Source organism: Podarcis bocagei (assembly GCF_964188305.1).
Source record: "Podarcis bocagei genome assembly, chromosome: 3".
In the NCBI taxonomy this organism is placed as follows: domain Eukaryota; kingdom Metazoa; phylum Chordata; class Lepidosauria; order Squamata; family Lacertidae; genus Podarcis; species Podarcis bocagei.
The window spans coordinates 106212825-106230294 of record NC_138127.1 but is presented as its reverse complement, the minus strand read 5'-3'; the positions used below and the strand labels follow the sequence as shown (position 1 = coordinate 106230294).

The following is a 17470-nucleotide window of genomic DNA, read 5'->3' as shown; positions in this document are numbered from 1 at the left end:
AGCTTGCAATCACAGGACGATGTATTCAGGGACCACTTATGTAATTGATGCTTTGTGTAACTAATGGAACAGGCAGCTGGTACTCACTGCTCTATGAAATTGACATTCTGTGTAATAAAAAGGTTGCATTAGAGATACGTTGTACTACCAGTGGTTGTTTAATTAATGAAAAACCTAATTAAGACAACTGTAAATCTTGCAGACTGTATAATCAACCTACATAATGACTATAATGAGTTTTGTTTTGGTTAATTCTGTTTCTGAAGGAATAGAATTGCTCTAAGACATGGATGGGAAGAGGGAGGGAGGAGAGATGCGTTTGTATCGATGCAGTTTTTACATAATGGATGAAATAATAAAGTTTTAATGGAAAACTCAAATGGATATAGCGGACAAATGCTATATTAAAGGAGGTTAAACTGGAATCAGATAAATGATCATCAACTTGTAAAGAAACCTATGGTTCATGTTAGCAGGCATCATAAAAGTTTTACGTAATGAAACTATTTTCTCAGTTCACTGGCTCCCTATGCCTAAATCCAAGAAGGGATGTCCATTTAGGGTGGTAGCCTAAAGCTACTCAGATCAGAGGCTCCTGAAAATGATTGATCCAAAAAATGTTACAAGAGGGGCATGGTGCGGGAAGGAGAAATGATACTTTCCTCTGGACACTTGTTTGATTCTCCTTTGCTAAACTGAAGTTCCCTTCTGCAACAATTATACAGTGGTGGACAGCTCCCAATGTCAGTGAAGACAGCAGGACAAACGAATGGGAGGCAGATACAATCAGTTTGTGATAGGCCATATTCTGTGTAGAGGAAGAACAAATACCATGGTCCACAAGTAAAAGGAAAGTTCATTCAGAAGAGGAAGAAACAGAGGCACAACTTCATAGCCGACCCCCCTAAAATAAATCTTGGCTGCACCCATGCTTCCCATATTTTAAATTTGTTTGGAACATTTTGACTTAGGCTGACATGGAGGAGAATGTTGCCAAAATCACATGCTTGTGGGAAGATATTGCTTAAATCTGGTAGTCATAGCAGTTTCCACAGAAGTAGAATCCCAACTACAGATCGCAAACATTCAGATCTGCTGCATTCATGTTTCACAAGGAGATCGCTTGGATCAAACAAAAAGTTTATGAGGAGAATAGGCAGTGCCAGGGGGGTGTATCCCTCAGGTAAATAACTCACCCCTCACCTGTTCCCATCACATTGCTGGACCCTTGTGGTTACCTGAAGGAAGGGCACCTTTCACAATAATAGTTGGCCAGCCTGTCCTTTCTCTTCTCCTTTACACCATAGAGGATGACTAAGCCATTTACTTACTTACTTACTGTGGCGATCACACAGGGCCCCCGGATGTTTGATGGTCTATAGACCCTGTGCCACCACTGTGATTGCTTTCTTCGCTGCCACCACCCCGCTTCTCACGGGGACACACGGAGTCCAGACAGTTGTTAACATTAACAAATAATCAAGTTTAATTTTAAATGCAGGAACAAGCGTATGGTTTCAGTTTATTTTTCTCTTGTCAGTTTCTTAATCTTAGTTCCCAACAACTCCAAACTGATTTTTCCCAACTATCTATCTGACTCCACCTGACAATTCCTCTCACAATACATCTCTGCCAACCCACACCTAATCCTCCCTCTTCCTTCTTCAACTCCCAAACCTCAACTGACTTTCAAAGCCTCCCACTCTAACTTTTACTCCCCCCCCCATGAATTCTCACTGGCCAATCACATCACACCCATTTTAACCCTTTCCTATGACCCATCCTAGGAGGCAAACGCCACATTCCTCCCCCCTTAAGAAGTTTGACTCAGGAGGGATAACTTAACCTAGTTAATCTCCTGATCAATCAGCAGTACATCTTTATGGCAAATAAACATTTTCTAACCTGTCATTTCACCCTTCACATCACACCTAACATTTGTACATCAAACACTGTGTTCTGGTAAAATATACATATATACAAAAGCCTGTTACATCTTAAGCATTCACTTAACTTTCAATTGCAGGTCTTCTGGATAAGGCGTCTGCAACGGTGTTCAGGGTCCCTTTCACATTTTTATCCATAAAATTAAAGTCTTGCAGTGATAGGGCCCACCTCATCAGCTTATTCTTGGTCTTCATGGTTCTCAGCCACAGCAAGGGTGAATGGTCAGTACATAAAGTGAAAGTTCGGCCCCAGATGTACGGCTTCAGTTTCTGTAATGCCCACACGATGGCAAGGCATTCCTTCTCGATGGTCGAATAATGTCTTTCCCTTGGTAGTAGTTTCTTGCTTATGAAGGTGATGGGATGCAGGTCGTCCTTCTCTCCCTGTTGGCACAGCACGGCCCCGATCCCGGCATTAGATGCATCGGTGGAGACGGTGAACTCACGATCATAATCAGGAGCAACAAGGACTGGATTTAATGTCAAGCCGCTTTTTAAGGCGTCAAACGCCCACTGACATGCTGCTGTCCAGTTAACCTTGTCTGGCTCCTTCTTCTGCGTTAGGTCAGATAAAGGCACTGCTATCTCGCTAAATTTCGGAATAAATTTGCGATAATAACCGGCTAGTCCTAGGAAAGCTCTGACTTTATTCTTGGAGGTAGGGGTAGGCCAGTTGGAAATGGCTTCTACCTTTGTCTCTAAAAGTTTCATCACTCCTCCTCCCACCATGTGTCCCAGGTATTGAATAGCTGAGGATTAGGTTGCATATATTCCTTGCAAAGGGATCCATATTCAGTTTCAAGCACCTTGCGCATGAAAGCACCAGGCCTGAGCATGAAAGCTCAAATGAAACCTCAAAGCAGAGAAGGTTAACTCATCGGCCTTTGGATGTTTCTGTTCTGGAGATCCCATCACCCCTGATCTTTAGTCACAAATAACAGCGACTCCAAGGAGCGCAGGGCAGAAGAGTGAAGCAGCTTCAGAAACAGGGTTGGGAAGGGGGAAAGGGGGCTTAGTCATCTTCAAGGGTGGAAAGGAGAAAGGAAAGGACAGGTTGGCCAATTATTATGGGGTGCAGAGTGGAACATGGCAGGTGGAGCAAGCAGAGAAGCAGAGCCCCTCATGTTTGAAAATATTTTTGTAAGTTGCTTTGAGTCTAGTTAGAAAAAGGTGTCTGAGAAATAGGATGATGATGATGATGATTGCAAGAATGAGAAAAAGGACAAGAGAGCATGTGAAGATTGCCTTTCCTTCAAGTAAGCAAAGAGTCCATCATTTCACCTTTGAAATCTCCTTGCCCTGCATGTCCCACTCAACCTCTTCAATCGGTGGACTTGAATCTTTCTTTTTCTTTTTGGAAGAACTGTTTGAAGCTATTACTACTACCAGTGCTATTTCATGGGGGGATGCAGGGGTAACGCATACCCCTAAACATTTTTTGAATCTAAGTTTGGCCAGATTGAGGAGCAGTATTTCAATATGAGTAGGAAAATGAGAGTAACCCTAAACATTTTTTAGGGGAGGAAAGCACAGGCTACTACTAAGAATAATCATTGTAGGAGACGAGCATGTGAAAACTGCCCTTCCTTGACATAACCGCAAGGGTCCAGCAATGTTTTGGGGACAGGTGTCATTTACCTGAGGGATACATCCCCCTAGCACTGCCTATGTGGGGCATTGCATCCTCAGCATAAATGTTTCATTTGATTTAAGCTATCTCCCTCTGAAACATGAATACAGCACATCTGAATGTTTGTGATCTGGTGTGGAAACTGCTATGACTGACAGAATGCAGGAATGCCTTTCCAGAGGCACGTGATTTTGTCAACATTCTCGTCCACGTCAGCCTAAGTCACAACGTCCCAAAGAAATTAAAATTATGCAATCTGCTTCTCCCTCCCAGCCCTCTCTTGGCAAGCTTTGGGGCTCCATTTAGCTTAAAAGCTGGCTTTGTCACCACAATTCATCCTGAGCCATGAAGATCCTTCACCTGTGCTTGGCAGTTCTCTCTTTGCTGCTCCTGGCTTCCCCAGGTAAGGGATGGAGAGGAAGAAGGCAGAGGGACACCTGCCAGCCTATTATGGGGTGGAAGAGGGAGAGGAGTACAGTTGCTCTTCTGTGGCCTTGCAAACGAAGCTCACTTTCCTTTCTAGAGACGTTTCTTTAGTGGTAATCTCTTTAGTGGGAATTCTTTGCATAAAAAACGTATATATCCGACAAAATTGCCTACCAAAGTGTGTCTATTAGGGAAAATATGACCTGTGTTGCTGAATTTCCCCCATTATGCCCATCATTGCTGTGCAATTTCCCCTATTGTAAACTATATTTTCATGCTATTGTCATGGAATTACACTTTTTCAGGTACATTTTTTAAACACATTACTTGGAGGGAGAGCTGACTTTCAGAGGACGGCTGTGCTTTGATGTTCACATGTTGACTTCATTATGGCACAGTAATATAAGGAAAAAGGGACGTGGGTGGCCCTGTGGTTTAAACCACTGAGCCTCTTGGGCTTAGTGATCAGAGGGTTGGCGGTTTGAATCCCCACGACGGGGTGAGCTCCCATTGCTCGGTCCCTGGTCCTGCCAACCTAGCAATTCGAAAGCACATCAAAGTCAAGTAGATAAATAACTACCGCTGTGGCGGGAAGGTAAACAGCTTAGTCATGCTGGCCACATGACCCGGAAGCTGTCTGTGGTCAAACACCGGCTCCCTCAGCCTGTAAAGTGGGATGAGCGCCGCAACCCCAGAGTTGTCTGCAACTGCACTTAGCTGTCAAAACAGTCCTTTACCTTTTTATTAATATATGGAAAATGGCATCGCATGTAAAACTGGTAAGGAAAAACAAAAGGAGCCTCTTCTTTTCTCAGTTTGGTTAGATTTTATGCAATTCGATGCAGATTTATAGAATATGTTTTACAAAATAAAATTTTGATTTGTCTCTTCCACAGGTCTGCCAATAATTTTGGGGTATATAGTATCTAATTAGTGGGGAAATGTTTCTTGATGTAATATAGAGCCTTTTATTCTGGGTAGTCCTAGGGGCTCTGATGGCTTCAGTTCCAGGCTTCAGTTTCTCTATAACTAATAAGCCATGTGTGCCTCACTTCTTGCTGTCGTGTTTCGTGGACTGTCACCTTCCACTCATGAGCAAATATCTGGATAAGCAGATTGACAATTTCTTCTTGTGAATGTAGAAAGGGTGGTAAACACCAGTGGCCCCTGGCAGGGGTGGGGTGGGGGGTAGGAGTTGGGATGCCACAGCACCCAGAGCGTCACAGAGCCACTCCTGTTCAAAGGGCTGTGGAATTGTTCCTGTCTTTCATTCTATTGGAATTTAACTTCCTTCTCCCCACTTATGTTTGTTTCTCTTTTTGCACAGGATCTGCACAAGACTATGAACCTCAGAATACTTTGGATTGCCATAGTATCCATGGTACTTGCTTCCCTGTACGTTGTCCCAATAATTATATAAGGATTGGAAGGTGTATTCGTAATTATCCCTGTTGCCAAAGGTAATTTCAGCTTACCAAAAGAAAATTACACCTCCTACCCCTCTCCCATTACCCCCTGGATTGATCATTTTAAGTACCCAATTCAGCGTCCCCTAAACTGATCATCCTTTGCCTGCAAGCACAATTGCTCCATTGGAAAAATAAATATAAAAATACCTATGCCAGAATCAGCCAAGGGTGGCACATCCCATATTGCCGCTTGATGCAAAATGGTAATTGCTGCTTTGCCATTCTGCCAGCACGGCTCCTAAGCCCATCTACCTGCTCCTCCTGCCATGGACTGATCTGCCGCTGACACACGCCATACCCTGTTGATTGCAGGCACAAAAGCGGCACTACCATTGCTGCCAATTTTAAGCAAGATGGTGCTGAGTTCTTTCGCCACAGGCAGAACCAGCGGGGCAGGAGGGGTACCAATGGGTTTGTTGTCTGGGGGGCTTCTGCCAGCAGAAGCAGGGTCCTCACCTGCCTCATGGCTGGTCCAGCTGTCTTTGGCCCCTTTGCCCTGTGAGCTTATGCCAGATCTCCTTTGCCAAATCCCAAAACCACAAAGGATGGGCACATTTAATTTGTTGTGCAGCTTCATCCATTGTTTATCTGGGCTCTTACTCTGTGTGGTGTCCTGCCCTCCCCCGTCTAAGATTACCTCAGTTTCACATGTTATACATTCCAGGCAAATCTCCCACTTTCAGTTCCAAGCAGATTCATTATTATTTTATCTTTTAAAAAGGAGCCTGAGGCAGTAGACTTTTGTCTTGGGTCCTGGCAGGGAAATTTGCAACTGGACTGAAGGAACCGCAGGGTGCCAGTTCTCCCGTGTTTCTCAAAACATGGTCACAAACTGGTGAGCAAGCTTCCTGTTTCCCCAGAACTCTTTCTCAGGGCCACAAAGGCAAGAAATCCCTGCCGTGCATAACATCCAGTCTGCAGGAGAATATTGGAGACCTTGAAAGCTCACTCACTATTAATTGTACATAGAAAAAAAAAGTCCGCCAGGGGTATGGATGGGCTAGAGACTGCATTCAATTCTCATTGAAAGGTGAATCTATATAATTCATTGTTTCTGGAAATGAAAAACTGAAACAGACCTATGCCTACCCAATGGCTTATTATCATGAAATCTTTCTTGTGGTCCAACATGCCTTGCTTTGTGTTTTCGTGTCTCAAACATAGTCACTTTGCTATGAAACTGAGTTAACTGTTGTCTTTTTGTTGCTGGTTTCTACATTTTAGACGGGAGGAGTGATAGATGCCTTTGAAAAGTGGAAGATGCTCCCTCTTTTTGAGAGCCACTCGATCCCGCTTGATCCCCAGCTAGGGACTTCTTCTCCAAGGCATCCAGATTGAAAAAAGCAACATTTTCAAGGCTTACATGAGCTTGTGCCTTGCAATAAAAGCAGATCCAAAAGCCTTTTCCCCTCTGTTTTTCATTTCTAAGCATGAGTGTTCTTGCTAGTGAAGCCAAAATGGCACCTTACGTCCATGAGAAGGAGGTGTCAGCAGGCATGGTTTGTGAAGAGGCCCAAAACGTCATTAGAAAGGAAGACTAAAAGGGGGTGAGGATCCCCCAAAACAGTCTAGTGAGGAGGACTGGGCCACAATGTGGGAAATGAAGAGTGACAAAATATGGAGGGTGGAATGAGAGGGAGAAGTTGTTCAGTTCTGCTTCCATTTAAATGGTAACCAACCTGAGTTGCACTCTTTTAAAAAGTATGCCAGTTGAAATAGAGTCATCCTTAAAAACCCACAGGTGTCTGAATTTTGGGATTATTGAACTGACCAAACCAGGTCTGAAAGCTTCCTCTTAAATATTCTTGCCCCCTCCCCCCACAGGATTGCAGGTTGGGAAGTGTGGCGATCACACAGGGTCCCCGGACGTTTCACCGTCTATTGATCCCTGTGCCACCAGTTTATTTCTTGCTACCACCACCCAGACCTTACCTGGTACAATACTGATCCCAGTCAAGGTTAAGTTGGAACATAAACTTCTGTTTATTTATTGCAATTTAACAAGCGTGTGGTTTCATACCTGCTCTCACTCACTAGACCACCTCTCAGATATTTACTTGTCTTCCTAGCTCCTAACTGTTCCTGACTCAGCCTATTTCGTTACACTAACTCAACCTACTCCCAGACTCTATCCCAATTCACCCCCACTCCAACCAACCACCCAACTCCCAACGAACTCCTCCCTTTGCCCCTCCCAGAGCTGGTTTTATAGTCCCTCTGACTCCACCCCCGGGTTGTGATTGGGTAACCTTTTTAACTATTTCACCTCCAACACTCTCACCTGTTAACGTCACAGGAAGTAGCCCAAGTTTTTACAGAAATTAGCTCCACAAAGCCCACACATTACAGTATATTAGGCATAATTGCATGCACATGTGCCTACCAGGAAGAATTCTTCATCCTAGGATCCCATGGCACCCAGTCTTGTGAGATAAGAGAATGCTAATAATAATAGTAATAGTAGTAGTAATAATAATAATAATAATAATAATAATAATAATAATAATAATAAATTTATTATATATACCCCGTCCATCTGGCTGGGTTTCTCCAGCCACTCTGGGCGGCTTCCCACAGATTATTAAAATACAATAACCTATTAAACATTAAAAACTTCCCTAAACAGGGCTGCCTTCAGATGTCTTCTAAAAGTCTGGTAGTTGTTTTTCTCTTTGAGATCTGGTGGGAGGGCGTTCCACAGGGCGGGTGCCACTACCGAGAAGGCCCTCCGCCTGTTTCCCGGTAACTTGGCTTCTCACAGCAACGGAACTGCCAGAAAGCCCTCAGCACTGGACCTCAGTGTCCGGGCAGAATGATGGGGGTGGAAATGTTCCTTTAGGTATACTGGACCAAGGCCATTTAGGGGTTTAAAGGTCAACACCAAAACTTTGAATTGTGCTCAAAAACGTACTGGGGCGAGTGTAGGTCTTTCAAGACCGGTGTTATATGGTTTCGGAGTCCGCTCCCAGTCACCAGTCTAGCTGCCGCATTCTGGATTAGTTGTAGTTTCCAGATCACCTTCAAAGGTGCACATTGCACCTTCATAGAGCACATTGCAGTAGTCCAAGCGAGAGATAAGTAGAGCATGCACCACTCTGGTGAGACAGCCTATGGGCAGGTAGGGTCTCAGCCTGCGTACCAAGTGGAGCTGGTAGACAGCTGCCCTGGACACAGAACTGACCTGCTCCTCCATGGACAGCTGTGAATTCAGAATGACTCCCAAGCTGCACACCTGGTCCTTCGGGATAAAGTTACCCCATTCAGGACCAGGGAGTCTTCCACACCTGCCCTTCTTCTGTCCCCCCCAAAAACAGTATTTCTGCCTTGTCAGGATTCAACCTCAATCTGCTAGCTGCCATCCATCCTCCAACCGCCTCCAGACACTCACACAGGACCTTCACCGCCTTCACTGGTTCTGATTTGAAAGAGAGTTAGAGCTGGGTATCATCCGCATACTGATGAACAACCAGCCCAAACCCCCTGATGATCTCTCCCAGCGGCTGCATGTAGATGTTGAAAAGCAGGCGGGAGAGGACACAACCCTGAGGCACCCCACAAGTGAGAGCTCAGGGGTCTGAACACTCATTCCCCCCACCACCACCACTTTCTGAACACGGCCCAGGAGGAAGTTTTTAATGTTTAATAGGTTATTGCATTTTAATATTCTGTTCTGAAGGACAATTTAACGGGTTGGTTACAATTCCATCAAATACATGCAGAATGGTTAAATGACAAAAAAGTAGGGATGAATGAAAAGAAATCAAAGTTCCAGATAGAGATAATTGAAGGCAAGTACAAATTACTATCCAAAATGTACAACATATTATTAGAGTGGGACACCAAAGATGAAGAAATAAAGGGGGTAATGACAAGATGGGCAATGGATCTGGGTTACAATATAGAATATGATAAGTGGTCGAAATTATGGACTAGTGGAATGAAGTTCACGGCATGTGTAACACTCAGGGAAAACTTAGAGAAGATGATGGATAGGTGGTATATTACACCAGCAGAACTAGGGAAAATGTACAAAACAGGAAACAAGAACTGCTGGAGGTGTAAAATTAAAGAGGGAATTTTTTTCCACATGTGGTGGACATGCGATGTAATGAAGAAATATTGGGAAAATATTTATAACGAGTTAAAAAAAATACTCAAATACACATTTCCCAAAAGACCAGAAGTATTCCTACTAGGAATAATCGGGGATGAAATCAAAAAGGAGGATAAGGTAATATTTCAGTATGCCACAACCGCCGCCAGATTACTAATTGCCCAAAACTGGAAGAATCAAAACACCCCATTAATTAGAGACTGGCAAACCAAATTATTTGAATTTGTTAACCTTGCAAAAATGACACAGAAAATTAGAAACCCAAAAAATACAAAGTTTATTAACGACTGGAGTAAATTTATGATATATATTGAAGGGAATTACAAAAACCTAAAAACTATAGCAGGTTTGATATAAATCTTACGATGTGCAAATCATTGACAAGTACGAGCTGCAGGAAAAACAAACTATGTAAATTAAGAAGCCTGAAAGTGGGTGGGATGGAGGTCGGTAGAGGGCAGAGGAATGATTGAAGTGCTTAAAACTATAAAGAAATAAATGCGAAGATAAATAACTGTAATAGAAACGGATAAGACCATTTTGCTATGTGTAAACACTTGTAAATTACTTATTCTTTTCTTTTTTTGTGATTGTTGATTTGTTTTTCTCTTTTTGGTTACGTATATGAAACTTAATAAAAAGAATTTAAAAAAAAGAAAAGAAAAACAAACAGAATTTTTTGGGGGTGTTAAAGTCCAGTTCGGTAATGAAACTAGTTAGAAAGTTTCTTGGGTTTTTTAGAAAATAGAATGCCAAGCATATAAGACGTACAAAATATACCCAAATTCATACCCTGTATACAATCAAGAAGCAATATAAAACAATATACACCATAAATATCGAATATGCCTTTCATAATAAATTAATATGTTGTCCTGCAGGTTTTCCATGGTAATTTATACACAGCACAATATAACACAATAATATATAATTAATGACTGGAGTTGGAAGCCGCCCAGAGTGGCTGGGGGAACACAGCCAGAGGGGTGGGGTATAAATAATAAGTTGTTGTTGTTGTTGTTGTTGTTCTTATTCTTATTATTTGCATTCTCTTATCTCACCAGACTGGGTGTCATGGGATCCTAGGATGAAGAATTCTTCCTGGTAGGCACATGTGCATGCAATTATGCCTATTATACTATAATGAGTGGGCTTGGTGGAGCTAATTTCTGCAAAAGCCTGGGCTACTTTCTGTGACGTTAACATATGAGAGTGCTGGAGGTGAAATAGTTAAACAGGTTACCCAATCAGAACCCAGGGGGGTGGAGTCAGAGGGATTATAAAACCAGCTCTGGGAGGGGCAAAGGGAGGAGTTCGTTGGGAAGTTGGTTGGAGTGGAAGTGAATTGGGATAGTCTGTGGGTAGGTTGAATTAGTGTGGCGAAATAAGCTGAGTCAGGGACAGTTAGGAGCCAGGAAGACAAGTAAATATCTGAGAGAAGTTATAGGTCTGGATAGGCACCCCATGATTGTAATTCACTGAGACTGTTTATGAAACCACACGCTTGTTAAATTGCAATAAATAAACAGAAGTTTATGTTCCAACTTAACCCTGACTGGACTCAGTATTATGCCAGGTAAGGTCTGGGTGGTGGCAGCGAGAAATAAAGTGGTGGAACAGGGATCAATAGACGGTGAAACTGAGGAGATTTCACCCCTCCCATACCCAAGAATCTCCTGATCATCTCCTGATGGTCTCTGCTGACTCTCCAGAGAGGAGGAGGTTTGTCCTGCCTATCTACTTATTCTGCCCAGCAACATATCTGTGTGTGTGAGAGAGAGAGACAGTCAGTCAGTGTATCGGAGAAAGTGAGAGTGTTAGAGATTCTAGAGATAAGATTGCTGCTAAGTGCAGCTGCAGACTCTCAGTGTAGCATTGATTTATGCTTAGAATATTCAGCTCTGTATATAGTTTTGTATCATAGTTGTAGTTATAGAATAAAAGGAAGATATTTTACAGAGCTGCTCTCCGAGTGGTTTATACTCTGCAAGACTCTGCAAAACTCTGCTGTGCAACGACTGTAGTATTGAGACAGTGAATCCGGTGCTCTCAGCTCTAAGCTGTGAGTCCACAGCACTGTGACCTGTTCCTGTGCGAAAGGAGGTCTATGGCGGTGCTACCCAGCTCGCCTAGCCCAGTCGGGGTTGAGGTGCATGAGTCCAGTTGGTGCACTGGCTCTAGGGCGATGCTGACATCGGTTATGGGCCCAGTCGTTGTTCCAGTCGTCTGACCTGCCGTTGTTCCAGTCATCCCAGGCGTCCCAGTCGTCCCAGTCGCCAGAGGTTTCTGTTGCTGATTGCCGGACGGTGGAACGGACGCTGCATGCTGGACTGATTTGCGGTGCCCAGAAGCAGAGCTGTTTTGGAGCAGAGTATTCAAGCTGCCGCTGTTGCTGCTGCTTGATTTATGGAGGTATGTTGCTGACTGCCAAAGGAAGAAGATAGCAACCCTGTTTGCCTGTTAATTGCGCTCTGAGTGGGAGAGAGAGTGGCTGAAGGAGTCAAGGCTTTATCTGTGTTGCACGAGGGAAGTGTTTGCTCTAAGTAATAGCAGACATGGCCTGTGCACATTCTGGCCAGATAGCTCTGTCCTTTCCTCTCCTCACGCCTGAAACCTATGCAGTTTGGCAAGTAAAGATGAAAGCGCTTTTACAGAGGGAAAAGCTATTTCACACGATAGAAGATGACCCTAGAATCATAGGATCATAGAATCATAGAATCATAGAGTTGGAAGAGACCACAAGGGCCATCGAGTCCAACCCCCTGCCAAGCAGGAAACACCATCAGAGCACTCCTGACATATGGTTGTCAAGCCTCTGCTTAAAGACCTCCAAAGTAGGAGACTCCACCACACTCCTTGGCAGCAAATTCCACTGTCGAACAGCTCTTACTGTCAGGAAGTTCTTCCTAATGTTTAGGTGGAATCTTCTTTCTTGTAGCTTGGATCCATTGCTCCGTGTCCGCTTCTCTGGAGCAGCAGAAAACAACCTTTCTCCCTCCTCTATGTGACATCCTTTTATATATTTGAACATGGCTATCATATCACCCCTTAACCTCCTCTTCTCCAGGCTAAACATGCCCAGCTCCCTTAGCCGTTCCTCATAAGGCATCGTTTCCAGGCCTTTGACCATTTTGGTTGCCCTCCTCTGGACACGTTCCAGTTTGTCAGTGTCCTTCTTGAATTGTGGTGCCCAGAACTGGACACAGTACTCCAGGTGAGGTCTGACCAGAGCAGAATACAGTGGCACTATTACTTCCCTTGATCTAGATGCTATACTCCTATTGATGCAGCCCAGAATTGCATTGGCTTTTTTAGCTGCCGCGTCACACTGTTGGCTCATGTCAAGTTTGTGGTCAACCAAGACTCCTAGATCCTTTTCACATGTACTGCTCTCAAGCCAGGTGTCACCCATCTTGTATTTGTGCCTCTCATTTTTTTTGCCCAAGTGCAATACTTTACATTTCTCCCTGTTAAAATTCATCTTGTTTGTTTTGGCCCAGTTCTCTAATCTGTCAAGGTCGTTTTGAAGTGTGATCCTGTCCTCTGGGGTGTTAGTTGCATTCCCGATGAGGATGCAGATGATTGGCCTGAATGGCATGCTGCAGATATGAAAGCCCGAGGGACAATTATTTTGAGTGTTTCAGACCACTTGCTGGTGAACTTAGAGGGTCAAGAGACTGCACAAGCTGTTTGGCTTAAGTTGAGAGGCATGCATCTGAGGCAGAATGCTGGTTCCAGTGTGATTTTCTTTAAGAAGCTGTGCAGGCTGCAGTTGGAGAAAGGTGGTGATTTGCCTAACCATCTGTCTTAATTAAAGCGTCTCAGACAGGACCTTGTTCAGCGAGACCTGGCTATTTCAGAGGCTGTATTTGCAATGCTAATGATCAATAGCCTAGATGAGTCTTATGATGGAGTGGCTGCCCAGATTTCCACAATGCCTTCTGACCGGCTAACAGAAGATTATGTGTCTAGCGTGCTTCTGAATGAGTGGGATCGCAGACAGGCTGTTAGAGAAAGCCGGGACTGTGCTGTTTAAAATGTGCTTGAAAATGTGCCTGAGTCTTCAGCAGGGGAAAGTGAAAGTGAAACTGCTGCTGTTAAAGCTTTGAAATTGAAGCGGTGCTTTTCATGTGGAGCACAAGGCCACTTGAGTTTCCAGTGCAAGAAGTCTTCAAAGAAGAAGGGAAACTTCAGAGGCAGAGGGGGAGGAGGAAATCCCCAAGCACCTGCTACTTCAAAGGCCTTGATCTCTCGCTGTTCCAGTCAACGTGGGCGGAGTTTCTTCATGGTCGACTCTGGCTGTTCAAACCACGTGGCCAAAAATAAGAATCTCTTTGTTCAGCTTGAGAAGCAAGAGAAAGCAATTCATCAAGCAGATGGGACAGTTCTCACGAGTGTGGCTCAGGGAACTGTGTTCTTAAAGAGCCTGAATGCAACTATTAAGAATGTCCTGTATGTGCCTGATATTCAGGACAATTTGTTGAGTGTATCCCAGCTTGATCGTCAAGGGTTTAAGGTGGTGTTTGCTAAATCTCGCTGCTGTGAAATTCTTAGAGATGGCAAGCTCATTTTGTATGCAAAATGTGTAAATGGATTCTACCAATTGCCTTTTGTTTCAGGTACAGGCACTGCAGAAGCAACTGAGAAAGAGTGTTGCAATTTATCTGTAAATAAGAATGAGAAGTTGCATGACCAATGTATTCATTATTACCATCGCGTTTATGGTCATTTGAATTTCCAGGCTGTGGCAAAAATGCCTGATATGGTTCAGGGTATGAAGTTGAAAGAATGTCCCTACCACATGAAATGTGTTTCTTGTGCTGAGAGTAAGGCAAGGCAAGCTCCCAAAGGTACAGAGTCTGGGAGAGAGGCCAAGAAACCATAGAGGCAATTCAAGGTTTTTCATGGTTCTGATAGACTCCTATTCGAAATATGTTTGGGTCTATATGCTGCAGAAAAAGTCTGAAGCCTTTACCAAGTTTCGCCAGTTTTGTAAATGGCTCAGAAATGTACATAAAGGAGAATGTACGTTGTTTTTTACACAGATAAGGGTGGAGAGTTTTGTTCAGAAGAGTTTGAGAGTTTTCTTTCTGAACAGGGCATTGAGTATAGGACCACCACACCCAGATCACCCTGGCAGAATGGTTTATGTGAGAGAGTAAGCCAGACCCTGCAGCAAGGAATCAGAACGCTGTTACATGATTCGGGGCTGCCCAATCCCTTTTGGGCCGAAGCTCTTTCGTTTTTCTGTCATGTGTATAACAGGAGGTACCAGTCTAGTGTAAATTGCACCCCATATGAGATGCTTCATGGAAGAAAGCCATGTGTAAAGCATTTTAAAATTTTTGGTTCGGAGGTTTGGGTGCACACCTTGCAGGGTGACAAACTGAGCAAGCATGGAGAACATGGTGTTTACCACCCTTGCTACATTCACAAGAAGAAATTGTCAATCTGCTTATCCAGATATTTGCTCATGAGTGGAGGGTGTCAATCCACGAAACAGGACAGCAAGAAGTGAGGCACACGTGGCTTATAAGTTATAGAGAAACTAAAGCCTGGAACTGAAGCCATCAGAGCACCTAGGACTACCCAGAATAAAAGGCTGTATACTACATCAAAAATATTTTCCCCACTAATTAGAAACTATATACCCCAAATTTATTGGCAGACCTGTGGAAGAGACAAATCAAAATTTTATTTTGTAAAACATATTCCATAAATTTGCATAGAATTGCATAAAATCTAACCAAAATGAGCAAAGAAGAGGCTACTTTTGTTTTTCCTTACCAGTTTTACATGCAATGCCTTTTTCCATGTATTTTAAAAAAAGGTAAAGGACTGTTTTAACAGTTAAGTCCAGGTGCAGACAACTCTGGGGTTGCGGCGCTCATCCCGCTTTACAGGCTGAGGGAGCCGGTGTTTGACCAGAGACAGCTTCCGGGTCATGTGGCCAGCATGACTAAGCTGTTTACCTTCCCGCCAGAGTGGTACCTATTTATCTACTTGCACTTTTGAATTGGCAGGAGCTGTGACTGAACAATCGGACCTCACCCCGTCATGGTGATTCAAACCGCCAACCTTCTGATCAGCAAGCCCAGGAGGCTCAGTGGTTTAAACCACAGGGACACCCATATCCCTTTTTCCTTATATTAAAAAGGTAAAGGTACCCCTGCCCGTGAGGGTCGTGACCGACTCTAGGGTTGCGCGCTCATCCCGCTCAAGAGGCCGGGAGCCGGCACCATCCGAAGACACTTCCGGGTCACGTAGCCAGCGTGATGAAGCTGCAACTGGCGAGCCAGCACCAGTGCCGCACACGGAAACGCCGTTTACCTTCCCGCTATAAAGCGGTACCAATTTATCTACTTGCACTTAGGCATGCTTTCGAACTGCTAGGTGGGCAGGAGCTGGGACCGAACGGCGGGAGCTCACTCCAGTGCAGGGATTCGAACCACCGCCTTACGATCAGCAAGTCCTAGGCCACAGCGCCACCCGCGTCCCCTTTTCCTTATATTACTGTGCCATAATGTAGTCAACATGTGAACATCAAAGCACAGCTGTCCTCTGAAAGTCAGCTCTGCCTCCAAGTAATGTGTTTTAAAAATGTACCTGAAAAAGTGTAATTTCATGACAATAGCATGAAAATATAGGTTATAATAGGGGAAATTGCATAGCAGTTATGGGCATAATGGGGGAAATTCAGCAACACAGTGCATATTTTCCCTAGTAGACACACTTTGGTAGGCAATTTTGTTGGATATATACGTTTTTTATGCAAAGAATTCCCACTAAAGAGATTACCACTAAAGAAACGTCTCTAGAAAGAAAAGTGAGTTTCCTTTGCAAGGCAACAGAACAGCAACTGTACTCCTCTCCCTCTTCCACCCCATAATAGGCTGGCAGGTGTCCCTCTGCCTTCTTCCTCTCCATCCCTTACCTGGGGAAGCCAGGAGCAGCAAAGAGAGGACTGTCAAGCACAGATGAAGGATCTTCATGGCTCAGGATGAATTGTGGTGGCAAACAGTGGCGTAGCGTGGGTTGTCAGCACCCGGGGCAAGGCAAGTAATTTGCGTCCCCTAACCAGTGGATTTGCGCCCCTAACCCTAACCCCCAGATGTTGCAGCCAGTGCGGCCGGTGCGACCGGGTCCCCCTGCACCCCCCACGCTACGCCACTCTGCAGCAGTAGCTTCAAAACCCACCTTGCCAGTTCCCAAAGGGCACCATGCACAGCAAAATCCAACGCCTTTCGTTTTTCTCATTTATTTTTATTTTTACTATGTATCTTTAAAAGATAAACATTCAGCGTAACAAAGAACTTAAACCGGAAGCCTTTCTTTAGCACACACACACCCCCTTAGGGGGATGATCCACCACTCATTTACTCGTGAGCAAGCCCGCCAAACTTGCAGACAAAACCGAAAGCCTCTTAACCCGCTGGCGAGAGGCTTAGCCGGGCCTCGCCCGCCCACCGGCTTCCTTTCGGAGGTTTTTGGGGAGCGCAGGGCGCGGCGAGGCCCGGTGGCGCGTCGGGGTGTGGAGGCTGCCCGTGCCGGCCAGGCGTCGGTGGCGGCGTCGGCGCTGCTGCAGCGGCTGCTCCTCCTGTGAGCAGTGAGTGGAGCGCAGCCGCAGCGGCGGCGGGGGGCGCGCGCGCGCTAGGGCACAAGGCTGGCGGTGGCTGTGGGGAGCCCGGCGGAGGAAGGAACTTGTCCCTTCCCTCTGGACTCGCGCCCCCCCAGATGTTGCGCCCGGTGCGGCCGGCACCCTTGGCACCCCCCACGCTATGCCACTGGTGGCAAAGCCAGGCAAAGCCAGCTTTTAAGCTAAATGGAGCCCCCAAGCTTGACAGGAGAGGGCAGGCAGGGAGAAGAAGATTTCATAATTGTAATT

The 17470-nt window shown here is 44.9% G+C and overlaps 3 long non-coding RNA genes across 9 annotated transcripts in view; 2 read left to right on the top strand and 1 right to left on the bottom strand.

Moving 5' to 3' along the window:
- The window catches only part of LOC308584190, a 121254-nt gene that overhangs the window by 43856 nt on the left and 59928 nt on the right, over positions 1-17470 (bottom strand). Inside the window, exon 1 of one of the 7 annotated variants that reach the window (XR_014006612.1) lies at positions 1332-2683. The exons of the other annotated variants lie outside the window; for them this stretch is intronic. This is a non-coding gene — a long non-coding RNA (uncharacterized lncRNA). Of the gene's footprint in view, positions 1-1331; positions 2684-17470 lie in introns of those variants that run through there. 7 annotated transcript variants of the gene reach the window in all.
- LOC308584191 overlaps positions 1-17470 on the top strand; it is a 65758-nt gene that overhangs the window by 41672 nt on the left and 6616 nt on the right. The gene's annotated exons all lie outside the window — the stretch shown is intronic.
- LOC308584239 lies at positions 2699-6870 on the top strand. The gene is made up of 4 exons (XR_014006688.1): positions 2699-3202; positions 3660-3979; positions 5330-5462; positions 6696-6870. It is a non-coding gene; the product is annotated as an uncharacterized lncRNA (long non-coding RNA).